An 18,871-nucleotide genomic window follows, 5' to 3' on the forward strand; every position below is an offset into this window, starting at 1 on the left:
ATTATATTGATTCTTCCTTTTTAGTACAGTATAGATCTATGCTTTTTTTGGTCTCTTTAAAGGTCCTTTAATTAAAATTTATATTTTTACTCTGAAAGATCATTTATATTTTTGTTAGATATATTACAGGATTAACACCTGATTTCCTTTTGCTGCAATTTTAGAAATTATGTGTTGTTTGCTACTGCTATATAGGCATGTTATTAATTTTATATATTGGTATTTTATAATATATCACATATTAATAGCACCTGGCTGGCTCAGTCTGTGGAGCATGTGGCTCTTGATCTCAAGGTTATGAGTTCAAGACCCACTTTGGGCGTAGAGATTACTTAAAAAAAACCTTCAATAACCTTGCTGAAATTTTCTAGTCCATCTAAATATTTTTGTGTAGATTTCCCTAAATTTTCTTTGTAGACATTCATCTATCACCTGAGAATAATGAGGTGTTTTTAACTTTCTTCCAACATCATATGTTGTATTTATTTTCTTGTTCTGTGTTAGTGCTGTGTCCCTCATGACCATGTGATGACAGAGGTGATGGTTGACATCCATCTTAAAGAGAGACATTTTCTGTAGGATTCTAGTAGGTACGCTTCCCAGCTTCAGTAAATGTCCTTTAATCTCAAAGTGCCATAGAATATTCAATATGAACTTTAAAAATAGTTTAATTGTGTTCAATTAAGATATTACACTTGATTCTCTATCTCACGTGCACAGAACTGAGTTAATCATACTCCTCAGTCCCTAATGAATGGATGCTCTTACATTCAGATCATGCAAGGCACCTCTAGTGTTTCATGTATTTTTTTTTCTTTTTGTGCTTCATCACCTTTGCACACTCCCACCTAGATGTCCACTACATTTTGAACAATCTATGCTACTCTGTTTTATGTATGTGTGTGTGTGTGTGTGTGTGTATACATATATGTGTGTGTGTGTGTGTGTAGTAAATTGCATGTGTTGTACTTACATAGTCATCCCATTCAGTTTCTTATTTACTTTACTAATATTTTTGAGATACCATTATATTGCTCTTTGAAAATGTAGTTCATTACTTATTTTTTTAACTTTATTTTTTTATTTTTTTTAATTTACATCCAAATTAGTTAGCCTATAGTGAAGCAATGATTTCAGGAGTAGATTCCTTAGTGCCCCTTACTCATTTAGCCCACCCCCCTTCCCACAATCCCTCCAGCAACCCTCAGTTTGTTCTCCATATTTATGAGTCTCTTCTGTTTTGTCCCCCTCCCTGTTTTTATATTATTTTTGTTTCCCTTCCCTTATGTTCATCTGTTTTGTCTCTTAAAGTCCTCATATGAGTGAAGTCATATGATTTTTGTCTTTCTCTGACTGACTAATTTCACTTAGCATAATACCCTCCAGTTCCATCCACGTAGTTGCAGGTGGCAAGATTTCATTCTTTTTGATTGCCAAGTAATACTCCATTGTATGTACACACCACATTTTCTTCATTCATCCATCGATGGACATTTGGACTCTTTCCATACTTTGGCTATTGTTGATAGTGGTGCTATAAACATGGGGGTGCATGTGTCCCTTCAAAACAGCACACCTGTATCCCTTGGATAAATGCCTAGTAGTGCAATTGCCAGGCCGTAGGGTAGTTCTATTTTTAGTTTTTTTGAGGAACCTCCATACTGTTTTCCAGAGTGGCTGCACCAGCTTGCAAATATCTAATGGAATAAAGACAGTCTCTTCAGCAAGTGGTGCTGGGGAAACTGGACAGCGACATGCAGAAGAATGAAACTGGACCACTTTCTTACACCATACACAAAAATAAACTCAAAATGGATGAAAGACCTCAATGTAAGACAGAAAGCCATCAAAATCCTCAAGGAGAAAGCAGGCAAAACCTCTTTGATCTTGCCCGCACCAACTTCTTACTCAACACGTCTCTGGAGGCAAGGGAAACAAAAGCAAAACTGAACTACTGGGACCTCATCAAAATAAAAAGCTTCTGCACTGTGAAGGAAACAATCAGCAAAACTAAAAGGCAACCGACAGAATGGGAGAAGATATTTGCAAATAACATATCAGATAAAGGGTTAGTATCCAAAACCTACAAAGAACTTATCAAAGTCAACACCCAAAAAACAAATAATCCAGTGAAGAAATGGGCAAAAGACATGAATAGACACTTCTCCAAAGAAGACATTCAGATGGCCAACCAACACATGAAGAAATGCTCAATATCACTCATCATCAGGGAAATACAAATCAAAACCACAATAAGATACCACCTTACACCTGTCAGAATGGCTAACATTAACAAGTCAGGCAACAACAGATGTTGGCAAGGATGTGGAGAAAGAGGATGTCTTTTATAATTCATTACTTATGATTGCTAAATAGTAATTCATCTCTGACATATGTGATGGTTAATTTTAAGTGTTGACTTGGCTAGATAATGGTGATCAGTTGTTTAGTCAAACATTAGGGTGAATGTTTGCTATAAGGGTGTTTTGTAGATGTGACTAACATTTAAAAGCAGTTGGCTTTATCTATGACAAAGGAGCTAAGAATATATGATAAAAGAATGTATAATGGGGAAAAGACAGTCTTCAAAAAATGGTGCTGGGAAAACTGGCCAGCTCCATGCAAAAGAATGAAACTGAAGCACTTTCTTATACCATTTTCAAAAATAAACTCAAAATGCATGGAAACCTAAATATAAGACCTGAAATCATACAGCTCCTTGAAGAAAGCATAGGCAGTAATCTCTTTGACATTGGTCTCAGCAACATTTTTTAGATATGTCTCCTCAGACAAGGGAAACAAAAGCAAAATAAACTATTGGGACTACACCAAAATAAAAAGCTTTGCCACAGCAAAGGAAACCATCAACAAACGAAAAGGCAAACTACAAAATGGGAGAGGATATTTGCAAATAATATACCTAATAAGAGGTTAAGCCAAAATATATAAAGAACTTAATCCAACACACATGTACAAAACAAATAATCTGATTAATAGTGAGAATAGGACTTCAATAGACATTTTTCCAAATAAGACATGCCGATGGCTAATAGACATTTTCATGTCTATTAGCTCAATATCACTAATCCTCAGGGAAATGCAAATTAAAACCACTATGAGGTATCACCTCACACCTCTCAGAATGGATAGTATCAAAAAGAGAAGAAATAGGTAGGTGTTGGTAAGGATGTGGAGAAAAAGGAACCCTTGTGCACTGTTGGTGGGAATGTAAATTTGTACAGTCTCTGTGGAAAACAGTATGGTGCTTCCTTAAAATTTTTTTTAATTAAAAATTTTTTTTAATTAAAAGAAAATTTAAATTAATTAAAGTTAAATTAAATTTTAAATTAAAAAATTTTTAAAAAGTAGGTTCCACTACTGGGTATTTACCCAAAGAAAACAAACATACTAATTTGAAAAGATATATTTACCTCTATGTTTACTGCAGTATTATTTATAATCACCAAGATATGGCAGCAATCCAAGTGTCCATTCATAGACTAATGGATAAAGAATATGTGGCATATATGTATATGCAATTGAATATTATTCAGCCATAAAAAAGAATGAGATCTTGCCTTTCATTACAACATGAATGGACTTAGAGGGTATTATTCTAAGTGAAACAAGTCAGACAAAGACAGACTCCAAATAATTTGACTACTGTGTGGAATCTAAATTCAAAAAAAAAAAAAAAAAAGGAATAAACAAACAAAAAGCAGAAACAAAAAAATACACAGAAGAAATATATGGCTGCCAGAGAGGAGGGGAGTGGGGAATGGGCGACATGGATGAAGGGGAGTGGGAGGTACAGGCTTCCAGTTTTGGAATAAATAAGTCAAGGGAATAAGAAGTGTAGCACAGGGAATACAGTCGGTGGTAGTGTAATAGTGATGCACAGGGACATATGGTAGCTCCACTTGTGCTGAGCATAGCATAACATGTAGGCTTGTCAAATCGTTATGTTGTACACCTGAAACTAACATACTTCAATAAGATAAAATAAAACAAGATAAAATAAGATAAGATAAAAGAAAATAAGATACAATAAAATCAGCTGGCTTCAAGTAAAGCAGATTAGCCTCTAAAATGTGGATGTAGGTAGGCCTCATGCAATCAATTACAGAGCAAAGATCGAGTTTTGCCAAAGAAGAAAGAAAAGAAAGGATTATGCCTCCAGACTTCAATACAAAAATTCTGCCTGAGTTTCCAGCAGGCTCAACTCTCACCTGCATCTCCGTGCTGCTGGCTCGCCCCATGGCTATAGGCTTTGCTCCCCACACAATCATATGAAATAATTCTGCAAAATCTTTCTCTCTCTCTTTCTCTCTCTCTTCTAAAACCATAGCTGCAAGTCTCACTTCCATCAGAAATACTTGGGACTACATGTTTCTCCATGCCCACAAAAACATGTAAATTATTGAATTACAATTTTTTACTTGTTTTAGTATCGAGCAAAGATTTGTAATTCCATTTCAATATATTAAAAATACAGTCTAATTGATTTTTACATTTTTCCTCAAATCTGATTGTTTATATATTTTGTAAAATTAATTCATTTCATATAATTTTATGCACCTAATTATGTGTATTTTATACCTTTTCAACATGGTAAAAATGTCTGTTAATTTTGTCATTATATCTAGGTCACAGTCAGGATTTATTTTCATCTCTCTTTTTTAAAATCATGCTTGTCAGAGGCTTATTTATCTTGTTTTTTTAGGAACCAACAATTTGTTTTCTTTTCAATCTTTATTTTTTCTTCCCTTATTTTTTCATTATGTTTTTCATCCATTTCTGCTGCTGCTTCTTTTCTTTGTCTGCTTCTTGATTTGGGTTTACTCGTTTCTACTTCTCACCTGTTAAATTGAAGAATTACTTTCTTTGTTTCTGAACATATTTGTTTTCTGCTTAGGGTAGTTAGAACTATAGATTTTCTTTTACAGCCTGTTTTTTTTTTTTAAACAATACATTCATTTTTAACCTGTAGGATTTTCATCATGATTCTGTGATTCACTGATAAGCATTTTCGCATTGTGTTTAGGATTTTTTAAAAAAATTTATATAAGTACCATGGATATTTAACAAAATATACTTTAAATTTAGATACTGAATTGTGATATTGAAAGTTTCTGTCATTTTTAGTGAGATTTTCACTGGAGTAAACCATATGTGCGAAATTTGTATAAATCTGCAAGCAAAAATCATAACAGGATTGCAGGATTTAAAAAATATGTAGCAGTACATATATGACAGCAATAGTATAAAGACCAAGAGAAGAAGAATGGAAGTATATTTTTGTTTCTTGTACCCATATGGGAACTTACATAGTAGAGTTTAGACTCCGATAAATCAAGATATGTAAACCCTAAAGCATGACTAAAATAATAAAACTAATAAGTAATAAGTTGATATTAGATGTAATTGACTAATAAGTAAAAAAGACATATAATGAAAACATAAAGTAATCTTCAATGAATCCAAAAAAGGAAAAAAAGAAAATGTGGAATAAGTAACAAATGAGACATAGAGAAAAAAAGCAAGACAGTAGTTCAAAACATGACCTTACCAATAACCACATTAAATGTAAACATTTAGGGGTATCTGGGTGGCTCAGTTGGTTAGGTGTCTGACTTCAGCTCAGATCATAATCTCATGGTTCGTGAGTTCAAGCCCTGCATCGGGTTTTGTGCTGAGAGCTCAGAGCCTGGAGCCTGCTTCAGGTTCTACCTCCCCCTCTCTCTGCCCCTCCCCTGCTCACACTCTGTATCTCTCTCTCTCAAAAATAAACATTAAAAAAATAAAATAAATAAAATAAAATAAATGTAAGCATCCAATCAATTAAAAAGTAGAGATTGTTAGATTGGATAGCATATCAAAATCCTAATATATGCTGCCTGCAAGGAACAGACTTTAAATATAAAGAAGCACATAGGTTGAAAGTAAGAGGATGGGAAAAGATATACCAAACTAACACTAATTAAAAGAAAACAGGAACAGGGTGACTGGGTGGCTCAGTTGCTTAAGTGTCCAACTCTTGATTTTGGCTCATATCATGATCTTGCAGTTCATGAGTTTGAGCACCAGATCAGGCTCTGTGTTGAGCATGGAACCTACTTGGGATTCTCTCTCCTCTCTCTCTGCCCCTTCCTTGCTCACTCTGTCTCTCTCCCAAAATAAATAAATAAACTTGAAAAGAAAGAAAAAAAGAAAAGAAAAGAAAAAAAAGAAAACAGGAGTATCGATTTTAGTTTCAGAGCAAAGAATGGTTCCATAAATACATAGGGTTATTTCATAATGATAAAATGTCCATGACGATGATATGCCTATCCTAAACTTTTTAAAAATGTTTATTTATTTATTTTGAGAGAGAGAGAGAGAGAGAGAGAGAGAGAGAGAGATTGAGAGAGAGAGAGAGAGAGAGAGAGCACGCATGTGCATGCTAATCGGGGAGGGACAGAGGGAGAGGGAGAGAGAGAATCCCAAGCAGGCTCTGCACTGTTATCTCAGAGCCCCACAAAGTTCTCAATCCCAGGAACCATGAGATCATGACCCAAGCTGAAATCAAGACACATATTCGACTGAGCCACCCAGGTGCCCCTGCCTATCCTAAACTTGTATGAACCTGATAATAGAGTTTCAAACTATAGGAAGACAAATTGATAGACTTGCAAAGACCAATAGACAAAAATTGCCCAAATAATCAATGCTTAGCTGAATAAATTTCCAAAATTTTCAGGAGTTTCACATCAAGATGTGTGATATCCCTGGCATTGTGGAAGTTCTTCTCTGTAGTGCCTTTTCTCTAAGACCACTTTTCTGACTTCTAATTGCATAGATAAGTTTTATCTTCTGTTAAAATTACTATAAATCCATTAATATGATCTTGTGTGTTCTTCTGCTTTCAGTTGAAAATTCTATTTGTGAGATTATCCATGTATGTATAATTGACATTGTTAAGTCTTCTTTTTGCTTTATACTATTCCATTGAATTATTATACCTAAATGTATTTACAGATTCTTCTTTTGATTGATGTTAGAATTGTTTTCTTTGGGGGCAATGTAGGAATTTGTTCTCATGAGCTATCTCAAACTTGACTTTTGACAAATTTATGTATTCATTTGTCTTGAGTGTATAACTAAGATTAGGACAGCTGTATCATAGGGTATGTGGATATGAATCTTAAGTAAATATATCAAAACGTTTATCAAGGTGGTTGTGCCAATTAATACTTACATAGCTTCTGTCCTCAGCAATATTGAACATGAGGGCCATGAGTAGGGTGAATCAACTAGGGAAGAAAATTGAAGACAGTGCTCATTTTCATGGAGTTCTGTACTGTGGCTTCTTGCATGAACCTAAGAGGGTTACTCCTTAAGATTTAGATACCTAGAGTACCAAATTTATGGAGGCACTTACTTTCAGATTTGTGCAAAACTCTGCACTTGGTCAAATTTAAGAGTAAGCACCTTCTGAAATTTTGTACCCAAGATGTTTCACTCACCACACTCCACTCTCAACCCAATAGAGTCATTCTTTGTTATTTCTTCAGTGGATGTGTGGTGCCATTACACTGTGGGGTTTATTTACATTTCTCTGATGATTAATGATGTTGAGCACATAGTACATTTTCATAAGTTTACTGATCATTTTGGTGTCCTCTTTTGTGAATTGTCTGTTCAAGTCTTTTGTCCAATTTTAATTGGATTAGCTATGCTTCCTGTTATTAATTATTTGAAGTTCTTTTTATATATTCTGCCTGCATCCTTTGTTTGGTTTTTCTATTGCAAATATCTTCTCCTACTCTGACTTTCCTTTTTACTCTTGAATGGTTTCTTCTAATAAATACAATTCCTTAATTTTAATGGAGTTTAATTTATTAATAGTTTTCCCTTTGGGTTACTGCTTTTCTGTCCTACCCCAAGGCTACTAATTTATTCTATGTTTTCTTTTAAGAGCCTTATTGTTTTGCCTTTTACATTTAGATGTACAATACACTTGGAATTGATGTTAGAGCTTAATGTGAGATCAAGGCCAACATTTTTTTTAAATGTATGAATATCAGTTAACTCAACATTGTTTATTAAAATTATCATCCTCTCCCTAATCTACTGTAGTGTCATCTTGACTCATATTGAATGAACCTGACTATGATCTTTCTATTCTGTTCCATTGATTTATTTCTAAAAACTCTTACCTTAATTTCCATAACCTTATAATTAGTCTTGCTTTCTGGTTTTGCAATTTCTCTAGCTCTATTCTTCTTCAAGATTGTTTTGGATATTGTCCCTTTCATATCCATATAAACTTTAGAATCACTATGTAAACTACCCTTATCCAAAAATTTTGATATTCTGATTGGAAGTGCATTGAATCTATAGACCAATGTGGGGAAAGTTGGTATCTGTGCAGTAGCAATTATTCCATCCCATGAACATAAGACTCTATTTAATCCTTCTTCAATTTTTTCAATATGTTTTATGGATTTTCAGAACAGGAGTCTCAAGATTTTTTTCGTTAGAATTATTATTAGGTATTTGATGTTTTTTATTCTATCATAAAACGTGTCATTATTAACATTTTAGTTCCTTTTTATTTGTTACTGGTGTATAGAAATAAAAGTGATGTTTTATAATGGCCTTATATCAAGCAACCTTACTAAATTTACTCATTAGTTTTTATATTTTGTATATTTTGAAAATTACATAAATAATTGTGTCAACTGTAAACAAAATTTCTGTTACTACCTTCCATTCCTTATGCTTTGAATCGCTTTTTTTTTTTTTTTTTTTTTCTTGCCTATTGCACTATTGAAGCACAAGTACCTTCAAGAGTGATGGTAGGGGCTTCCATTTTGACTCTCAATCTCTGGGGGAAGCTTTTAAGATTTCATCATTAAGTATATTTGCTACAGATTCCTTTTTAGATACTGTTTTTCAGATAATGGAATTTACTGGGTAAATCATAGATTACTAGAAGAATTTTGTTGTTACTGCCATCAGTAGGTGTTGAATTTTCGCCAATGTTTCTGTTGAGATTATTTTGTCATTTTCCTCCTTACTCTATCAGTATGGTGCAAAACTTAATTGATTATCAAAGGTTAAACAACACATACATGATCACTTGGAATAAACTCAAGCTTGCATGATGTGTTACTGTGTGCATATGTGTGCATAATTTTCATTACTGTAATATCTTTGTGAGATTTTTGAACGGAATTATGCCAGCTTTATGAAACTGTTTGAAAAGTGATTCTTTTTATTTAATATTCTCTGAAAGAGTATATGTCAGTAGGTTTCATGCTCTTTCTTATATATTTTTACAAATTCACCGGGGAAAATGCTTGCCTTAGAAATTTCTTGTAAGCAATTTATAGTGCTCACATTCAACTTTATTAATAGTTATATGGTTTGCAACCTAAAAATTTCTCTTGGTGTTAATTTGGGTAAATTGTGTTTTTTTCTCCAAGAAATTTACCAACTTTGTTTAAGTTTTCCATTTTATTTGCATAAATTTGATTATAACTCTTTTCTGTCCTCTTTCTCTTCCTCCTCCTTCTTGTATTTGTAAAACCTATGATGATATCTCTTTTACTATTCCTGATATTAGTAACTTTTTCTTGAAAGTCTTTTCACAAAACTTAATTTGATTGTATTCAAATTCTCTGTTGTATATTTGTTTTTGATTCCACCACTGTGTCTTATTTCTATTATTTCCTTATTTTAATTTAATTTGGGGTTAATTTACTCTTCTTTCCTTATCTTCTTGAAATAGAGGTTATTGGTTTTTGAGGATTTTTTTCTAAGTATATTCAATTATGGTTATTTCTCCTGTAGACTTAAGAGACTTAAGTTTATCACACATGTTTTAATAGGGTGTATTTTCATTATTATTTAGTTCAAAATATTTTCTAATTTTCAGTGTGATTCCTTTGATCCCTGGCTTATTTGGAGATAATCTTATTTTCCAAAGAGCGGAATTTGCTTTTTGTTATTGATTTATACCTTGATTCCACTGTGAACAGAAAATTTACTCTGAATACAATTATTTCTTTGAAATTTGCTAAGCTTGCTTTAAAGCCCAGTATATGACTACTTGTGATAAATGTCCTATGTCCAATTAAAAAACAATGCATTTTGTTATCATTGGGGGTAGAGATCTGTGTCTATTAATTCAGGTTTGTAAATGTTGCCGTTTTGATTGCCCATATCCTTGCTGTTTTTTGGTTGATTTGTTCTGACAGCTATTGAGTAAGATGTATTAATATCTCCCACTGCAAGTGAATACTTTTCTATGTCTCACTTTAGTCTTTCATTTTTACTATATATATTTCAAAACAATATTATTAGACACATAAAATTTTTATTTATATTACCTGGATAGATTAACCCTTTGTTTATGTAATTTCCTTCATTTTCTCTGATAATACTTTTGTCTTAGAGTCTAATTTATTAATATATTTAAGTCAACCTTTTTTTTTTAAGTTTATTTTTGAGAGAGAAGTAGGGAGGCAAAAGCAGAGAGATTGGAAATCCCAAGGAAGCTCCACGCCCAGCACGGAGCCCAGAACGGAGCTGGATCGCACAACCATGAGATCATGACCCGAGCCAAAATCAAGAATCGGATGCTTAACCTTCTGAGCCACCCAGATACCCCTGAGCCAATGTGCTTTAAATTCGTGTTTAACTGGCATATTGTTTTTCGTCCATTAACTTGCAGTTTTTTGTGCTCTCACATTTAAAAAGTGTGTCTTGCAAGCACGTGTTTTCCTTTAGTCCAATTTTATGATTTTTTCTTTTAAAGAGTATTTGAACCATTTCTGTTTCTTTCTCTTTTCTTTTCTTCCCTGTGTTTGGACCATTTAAAGCACCATAATTAGCAGTTATATTTTGTTGTACAGCCACTACTTTATTTCTTTCCATTTTTTTGTTGCTCTTGTTTTATACTTCGTTTCCTTCTCGTCTGTTGTACTTTTTTTGTTGAATATCAGATATCACATATGGTCATTTTTTTCCATGTATGATAAATTTACAAGTTTCTGCAGGGTCTATCTTTCTCCAGTGCAAGCTTCTCCCTTATTAGGCGGATTGAATAGCAACAAATAAAATTATTCCAATCAGAGATGGAGGTTACCTAATTCTGGGTTGCAAGTGTCATGACTTATTGTTGGTCTTACCCACCCCTGGTTTGGTCCACCAGGTCTTAGGGATGTTTATAAATAAGACTTTCTGACTTTTTGATTTTCTACTTAGCTACTTATCATCATAGATTTTTTTTTATACTGAAAATTCCTTCTGGGAAAGCAGCAAAATGTTGGGGTTACACCCTGAGTCTACTTCCTCAACAGAATTATGGTCCCCCAGGTCCGGGATTATTTGACAGCTCGAAACACATTTGCTCTCTCTGCTCCCATAGTTCTAAAAGGTTCCCCAGTTGTTTTACATCTTAACAGTGGCCTTATGCCTGAATCGTCACCAGAAAGTTGCAGATTCTTTGAAGGATGAAGCAGTTACAGAATTGAACATACTCTCTATGATCCCTTTCTTTCTGGGATTCTAGCTCTTTTGGCCCTTTGAGTCTTGTTTATTGGCAGGTCTCTAATGCCTTCAAACATATCCTTATTTATTTATATTTATATTTAAATATCATCTTGACTTTCTAAATTTTTCCAACAGGAACACCAGTCTGCTCTGATCTACTCTATCATAAAGGGAAACACAATTCTCAACGGGTTATCATCTATTTTTCAAGTTAAGAAAATTCTCTTACTGCATCTCTGACATTTCTTTTCCTTTTCTTTTAAATTATCACCAGCGGAGACTTTCACAAGATATTTCATGTTTTTTGTTCTTTAATTTCTTTATCGGAGAGTTAAGGCTAGGTCAGAGAACAGCAAAAATTTTCTTAAAAGAACAAATACTTTAGCTTTTGTGGACCAACTTTTCAACTGTGCTGCTGTAGCACAGTAGAAGCCCTAGATAGTACCTAAGTGAATGAGTTCGGCTGTGTTCCCAATGACATTTTATTTACAAAAAGAGGCGAAAGGCCCCTAGATGTTAGTTTGTTAATCTCTGAGCTAAATTCTACTGGTACCAATATGCCCCAGATCTCACTGGTCCAAACCATCCAAGACATATCGCATTTATTTCTTGCTCATATTATATGTTAATTTTAGATTCATCAGAGATTCTCTGTTCATGGTAGTTACTCCAGGTCACAAGCTAAGGGACCCTGTCACCATTTAGGAGAAAAGAATACTCTAGGAATTACATGTTTGCTTGAGAGGAAATACTCCTCACATGCATTCATTACTCATTGGCCAGAGTGCATCATGCAATACAATCCATGCATAAAGTGACCAGGAAATGCAATCCGATATGTGCCAAAATAGCAGTTAAAGAACAGACACATTTCATGAGTGATATAAATGCCAATTTTGGGGGGTTTTAAACTATCTTCCACGGTTTTCATTTATTTTTCCTTCTGATATTAATATTCTTAGAACTGTTTCCTTATTGATCATCTCTGGCTCAGATATGTCTACATTTTTCTTCTAAAATTAAATTTTCTTCTATAAATTTCTTCTAAATTAAAATTTAAATGACTACTTTTGACTTTAAGAATTCTATATGGTTATTTTTCAAATCTGCCATTAAAAATACTTTACTTACTTTGGTGTTTTCTACACCTTTATTCATTTATTTAATCACGTTAATAGCTCACAACATATCCTGTGGATATCTATTTGGTGTTACTTGATCTAAATCGACCTCCTGTTTCCCCACCTCAAAGAGCTACAGTCATGACACATAACATGGCTGTTGGTTCTCTTCTTGTTACTAGCACTATTCTCAGACTAGTATATTCCATGTTGCAGAAATAGCCCTTATTTCGTCATTTCAGGCAAATGTCAAAACTAACATCTTGTTAATGGGAAAAATAATGTAAGTAGTTCATAAAAAGAAAAAAAATTAAGCTAAACCAGATAATTACATGTTTCCCATAAAGTCCATTATCATTGGATAGAGCAAATCTATTACTTTATTTTTAACATAAAACCAAACAAGGGAAAACCACATGCCTACTCTTTGTCAGACATTCTGTATACATTATTTCATATGATCCTCACAACTTCACAAGTTAGATACTTTCTTAAGGTGGAAATGAAATAAGAAATGTAACTTGACCTTACTAAATGGTGAAGCTAGGGTTTCAACTGTGGCTCTCACTTGGGGTCTACACTCTTTTGACTATTACATTCACATTTCCTTCCTTTGAGGTGGCAAAACAAAATCTAATTTTATTTGTTTACCACCAGCAAATTAAATTACGAGAAAACGTCAAAAAATTAAAATAAATCAATAAAAAAAATCTTCCCTGGAATGAGCTAAGTCCTCTTCCTTCCTACCTGAATACATGGCCAGGCAACCATTTTCAATTTCTGCAATTTATCTGCACATGATTGATTCTCAGAACAATATGAACTCTGGATTATCTGACATAAAATCTACTGAAAATAATTAATTAAATACCTGATGTAAATTTTTAAGGAATAGTAAATATTAAACAATAATGATGTAAACTGAGGCCAGGTCTGTAAGGCATGGTTGTCAGGTTCAGGACTAGAAAGTATACACGTGTGAATGACTGTCCTTCAGTTCTCGGGTCATTCAAAACAATTATTAAAATATGAAGTTAATGGGGCACCTGGGGGGCTCAGTTAAGCATCCGACTTCAGCTCAGGTCATGATCTCATGGTTCTTGAGTTCGAGCCCCACGTCGGGCTCTGTGCTGACAGCTCAGAGCCTGGATCCTGCTTTGGATTCTGCATCTCCCTCTCTCTGCCCCTCCTCCACTCATGCTCTGTCTCTCTCTCTTTCTCTCTCTCTCTCTCTCAAAAATAAATAAACATTTAAAAAATGTTTTTAAGTATGAAGTTAAGTGGCTATTCTAACTCAAGAATATGCATGGTCAGAAGACACAGAGTTTCTATTCATTAGAATGAGCAAAGGAAAACATATATTAGGGATTCACCCCATAACTTTTCCCTATTACCCTTCCAAAATTTAACATTTAATTTCCACAGAAACAGCAATGGGAGATCTTTGTGGTTTGAGCCAATTACTTCGGTGTCCCCTGGCTAAATTTGAGTCCTATGTCCAGTACTGCTCACCTCCTCAGGAAGTTCCTGAGGACTGAATAATAAATAATGAATTCAATGAAGGAAAAGAAAATCCTAAATGTTACATCCCTAAAACTCAGTGAAATCTTCATACGATGAGAACAGGGGTTGCATTTTTATTAATTTCAGTGTTTTAACTTTCTGTCGATCAGGCAGGAACAAGTCTGCTAAGCACATCACTTCATGTGAAGTTTCAAGACAAATTTTCCAGAGGTCCCTTCCAACCAAATAAATAGTGGCTCCTTAGCACTGTCTGTAATAAAATTTTGGGTCACAACCAGTGACCCAGAAGGATCCTCAGAAGCTACCTTTGAAAGAAATTTGAACTCAGAGTTGGCAGATGTGAGTTAACAATTCCAACTTTGCCTCAAAATATGTTTGACTTTGGGCAATTAAGTTAATCTTTCAGAAATTCTGGTTCTGAAACTGTAAAATGAAAATTATAATACCTGTCTATTGGTGAGTAGATCAAATCAGATAATGCACATGAAAGCACTTTAACGTGAAAGTGCTATACATTTGGGAAGAATTATTATTCTTTGACTCTGAGCTGCCCTTCAGCTGAATCCACTTGTAAAAACCTTGGTGAGATCCTAATGTAACTTTTTAAAATACAGACTCTCTTGCCTGCTGAGTGGTAAGAATGAATTAAACTAGAAAATATGATAAGTGAAAAAAAAGTATTTTATATATATAGAAGAAAAAATATGTTATATATATATATATGTATATATATATATATAGACACACATATATCATTCTACCATTCATCCATTTAAGTTAAACAATTTTAATAAACTATAGGAGTTTTTCACTATCTTTACCCCCACACTATAAATGCAAGTAAGTTTTTAAACTATGTTTTTCACATCTTGATATGCTGTGAACTCTTTCCATGTATCACATATTTTATTTATTTGTTTTTTTAATGTTTATTTATTTTTGAGACAGAGAGAGAGGGAGACAGAATCTGAAGCAGGATCCAGGCTCTGAGCTGTCAGCACAGAGCCCAATGAGGGGCTTGAACTCACAAACCGCGAGATCATGACCTGAACCGAAGTTAGACGCTCAAACAACTGAGCCATCCAGGCATTCCTCACATATTTTATTTATAACATCACTTTATCTACTGCTTATAATGTCATCGTTTCATATGAGAATTATAATACTTGCCTATTTGTCACTATTATTTATTTAATTTTACACTGTAAATAGTGACCTGACACATTTCATGATGCTTACGTAGAAATTTCATGATACCACACATCCCCATTCATCCAGCATAGAACCAGTTCACACTGTTGTCCCAGTCTAATTATTTATAGCATACCCTTCACTCACAAAAGTGTCCCCATTTGGTCAATAACTTACAAATCACTCTATCCTAGTAGTTCATAATTATAGCCCTTAGAACAATTCCTGAAAGCAGGATTGTTACAAAGAGAAGTCCAATGTAATGATATCTTGGGATACATCTCTCCATCATCAAGAATGATGAGTTAGTCCCTTGTATGTTTCCAAAGTGGCACCTTGCTTTCTCTGCAATGCTGATCCTTCATGCTGGAACATACTTGCCTTCACTCTTTATTTTGAGAAGCCCTTTTTGACACAGTTTTTTTTTTCTTTCCTACCATGTTGATCTTGAACGCTGTGTGTTCCACAAATGTGGCTTGAAGACACAAGAGGGCTGTTAAATCTATATCAGATTTGGATTAAATGAGAAATAATCCTTTATTCTGTGAAGACACTGGGATTTTAGGGTGGGTGTGCTGAGACAGCAAACATTAATTATCCGGACTAAAGTGAATATTGGTCCCAAAAAGGGGGCACTGACATCACAACAACCTAGTGTACATGGCATTGGATAAGGTTGAGCAGTAAGCTAAGAAGAACCTGGTACTTGAGAATCAGATGATCCATGTTTAACAATGAAAACAGAACAGTTGCTATTAGTGATGCATTAGCTACTACTGTGGATTTAGGAAGGTATTACAAGGAAGAGGTGGGCTTGGGCCACCTGGGTGGCTCAGTCAGTTAGGCAACTGACTTTGGTTCAGGTCATGATCTCACATTCCATGGGTTCGAGCCCTGCAGTGGGCTGTGTGCTGACAGCTCAGAGCCTGGAGCCTGCTTCGGATTCTGTGTCTCCCCCTCTCTCTCTGCCCCTCTCCCGCTCGCACCCTGTCTCTCTCTCTCTCAAAAATAAATAAACATTTTAAAAAATTTAAAAAGAAAAGAAAAAGGTGGGCTCAATAAAGAATCAGCCTGTTTACAAGCAGAAATGAAGTAGAATGGAATAGAAAGAGTCTGGAAATTTGGGGGCCTCACAGGGCTGGAAAAACTAATTGTTTCTGAAGTCCAAACAGAAAGAGAAGGGACTGGAAAAGTCTTTGACTGACAAATGTCCAGAGTAACCTCCCAGTATGATAAAGTGATTTAGGGCAAAGGCCAGATTGAGTCTGAGAGTTAGTTTTAATTAAGCTGAGAGGGAGATACAAGGGCAAACATGAAAAGTAAAGTAACGGCTCTAAAACCTAGGTCTCTTAAGATATCCAGGCATGGTTACTGGTGCAAGGAAGGTAACATTTTAGTTCCCAACTCCCTGGACTCAGAGCTGACCCTTCTGCCTAAGGGATAGAATTCTGTGCAGTGTCTGCTTTGGGTTTGATGCTTGTGCTATTTATCAACCCGCTCCCTCTCAGCAACAAATTCAAACTTTTTGGCTGTTCTGCAAAAATGAATCTGGACTGTTAACTATCTCCCCTTCGCCAGCTTGCACTGTGCTGTACGAGGCACTGGAGAAAGATTCCCGGAGGACAAGGGGTTAGCTCCCTGCTTCTGGTGTGTTCTCTGGGTGTGGCCCTGCATGTGGGTGGCTTCACCATAGTCAGGCTCCTGCACTGGCCAGAGGCCAGCAGCTCCTGGCAGCCAGAAGCTTGCTTGGCATGTTCTCTGTGAGTGCTTCATGGGAGAGCACCACCTGTGAGATGCCTCTTTGAGAATAGCTTTCCTAGGGAGAAGGTTTCCAGCAAATTCCAGAGTAGATGCCCGGCAAGTTTTCCCAGCAAGACACCACAGTGACTTTTCTATCATGTAGAGCTACACAATGGCCTCCCCAGTCAGGTGGGACCTCAGCTCTGGATGCTCGGGAGCGGGGGGGAGGGGGGGAGTGGACCTTGCATAAAATATCCTTAGGGATTCTCAGCTTCACAGATGTGACCGCTCCTTATATCTTTCCTGTATAGAACATAGAATATATTTTCCTGTATTCTTTATAGTTCTCTTGACTTCCGACTAACTAACCCCTGATTACTCCTATTATAGTTAGTAGTTCTTTATATTAAAGTCTCCCAGACCGGGGCACCTGGGTGGCCCAGTAGGTTAAGCCTCTGACTCTTTGTTTCCGCTCAGGTCATGATCTCACAGTTTCATGAGTTCCTGAGTTCATGTCCCACATGCTGTGCTGGTAGCACAGAGCCTGCTTGGGATTGTCCCTTTTCCTCTCTCTCTGCCCCTTCCCCACTTATGCTGTCTCTGTCTGCCTCTCAAAATAAGTATACTTAAAAAAAATTTCTCGGGGTGCCTGGGTGGCTCAGTCGGTTAAGCGTCCGACTTCGGCTCAGGTCATGATTTCACGGTTCGTGAGTTTGAGCCCTGCGTGAGGCTCTGTGCTGACAGCTCAGAGCCTGGAGCCCGTTTCAGATTCTGTGTCTCCCTCTCTCTCTGCCCCTACCCTGTTCATGCTCTGTCTCTCTCTGTCTCAAAAACAAATAAATGTTTAAAAAAAAATTTTTTTTTTAATTTTCTCCTGGTCAAATCACTATGTGGTTTATTTCTTCCAACTGGATGAGACAATACAGTGCACTGATTGGGTTGAACATAAGGTTGTGTCCCTTGAGAAGGTAAATACATTTCACACTGAGGAGAAGAGTCAGGATATTTAGTGACCAAATGGACTTACTGTGGCAAAGAGAATTTGTGCTCCCTAAATGTATGTTGGGATCCTAGGTGTTTCCCAGTCTTCTCTGCTGGTAGGTTACATGTCATCTAGAACCCTGTTTTTTATTCTATATCATGGCACTTGTAACACCAAAGAGTGGGGCTTATCTACTGACTTTAAAATATATTATATTATAAGAATCCTGAAGGTAGGCACCAAAGCTTAATGGTTAACATTATATTCCAGGAGCCAAGCAATATAAACAATACTTAATAAATATTCATTAATAAAATGATTTCCTCATCACTCAAATAGGGTAGGTTTCTTGGAGACTTACTGTGTATCAGGCACTATTCTAATTGTTCTGATAAATCATCTCAGCAAAAACAACAGCTGGGCCATTTCTATATTATTTTCCCCATGCAGGTGAACAAAGTAGGGAGCCGAAAGGTTAAGAAAGTTTCCCTAAAAGAAAATGCATTTCAAAGCAAGAAAGACCAAATCCAACGCCCTCTGCTAGAAATGCTCTATCCCAAGCTCTCCCCATCACCATTGGGATTCAGCTTAAATGACCGGTGCATTTGGCTGGCTCTCTTCCTTATTCTGGTTTGTTTGCTTTGTTTTGCTTGTTTTCCACTCAAGTGACCAGTGAAAGCTCGGGGAAAGTAGCACTGATGGAAAAGATAAATGCTTGCCCAAAGCACGGAGGCAGCATATTAGCAGGGAGAAGCCATATTGGGTTTGAGGG

The 18,871-nt window shown here is 35.6% G+C and overlaps 1 protein-coding gene across 1 annotated transcript in view; it reads right to left on the reverse strand.

Moving 5' to 3' along the window:
* AGBL1 (AGBL carboxypeptidase 1) overlaps positions 1 to 18,871 on the reverse strand; it is an 858,541-nt gene that overhangs the window by 51,405 nt on the left and 788,265 nt on the right. The window lies entirely within an intron of this gene.

Source organism: Herpailurus yagouaroundi, unplaced genomic scaffold, assembly GCF_014898765.1.
Source record: "Herpailurus yagouaroundi ecotype Mexico unplaced genomic scaffold, PumYag 185, whole genome shotgun sequence".
Classification (NCBI taxonomy): domain Eukaryota; kingdom Metazoa; phylum Chordata; class Mammalia; order Carnivora; family Felidae; genus Herpailurus; species Herpailurus yagouaroundi.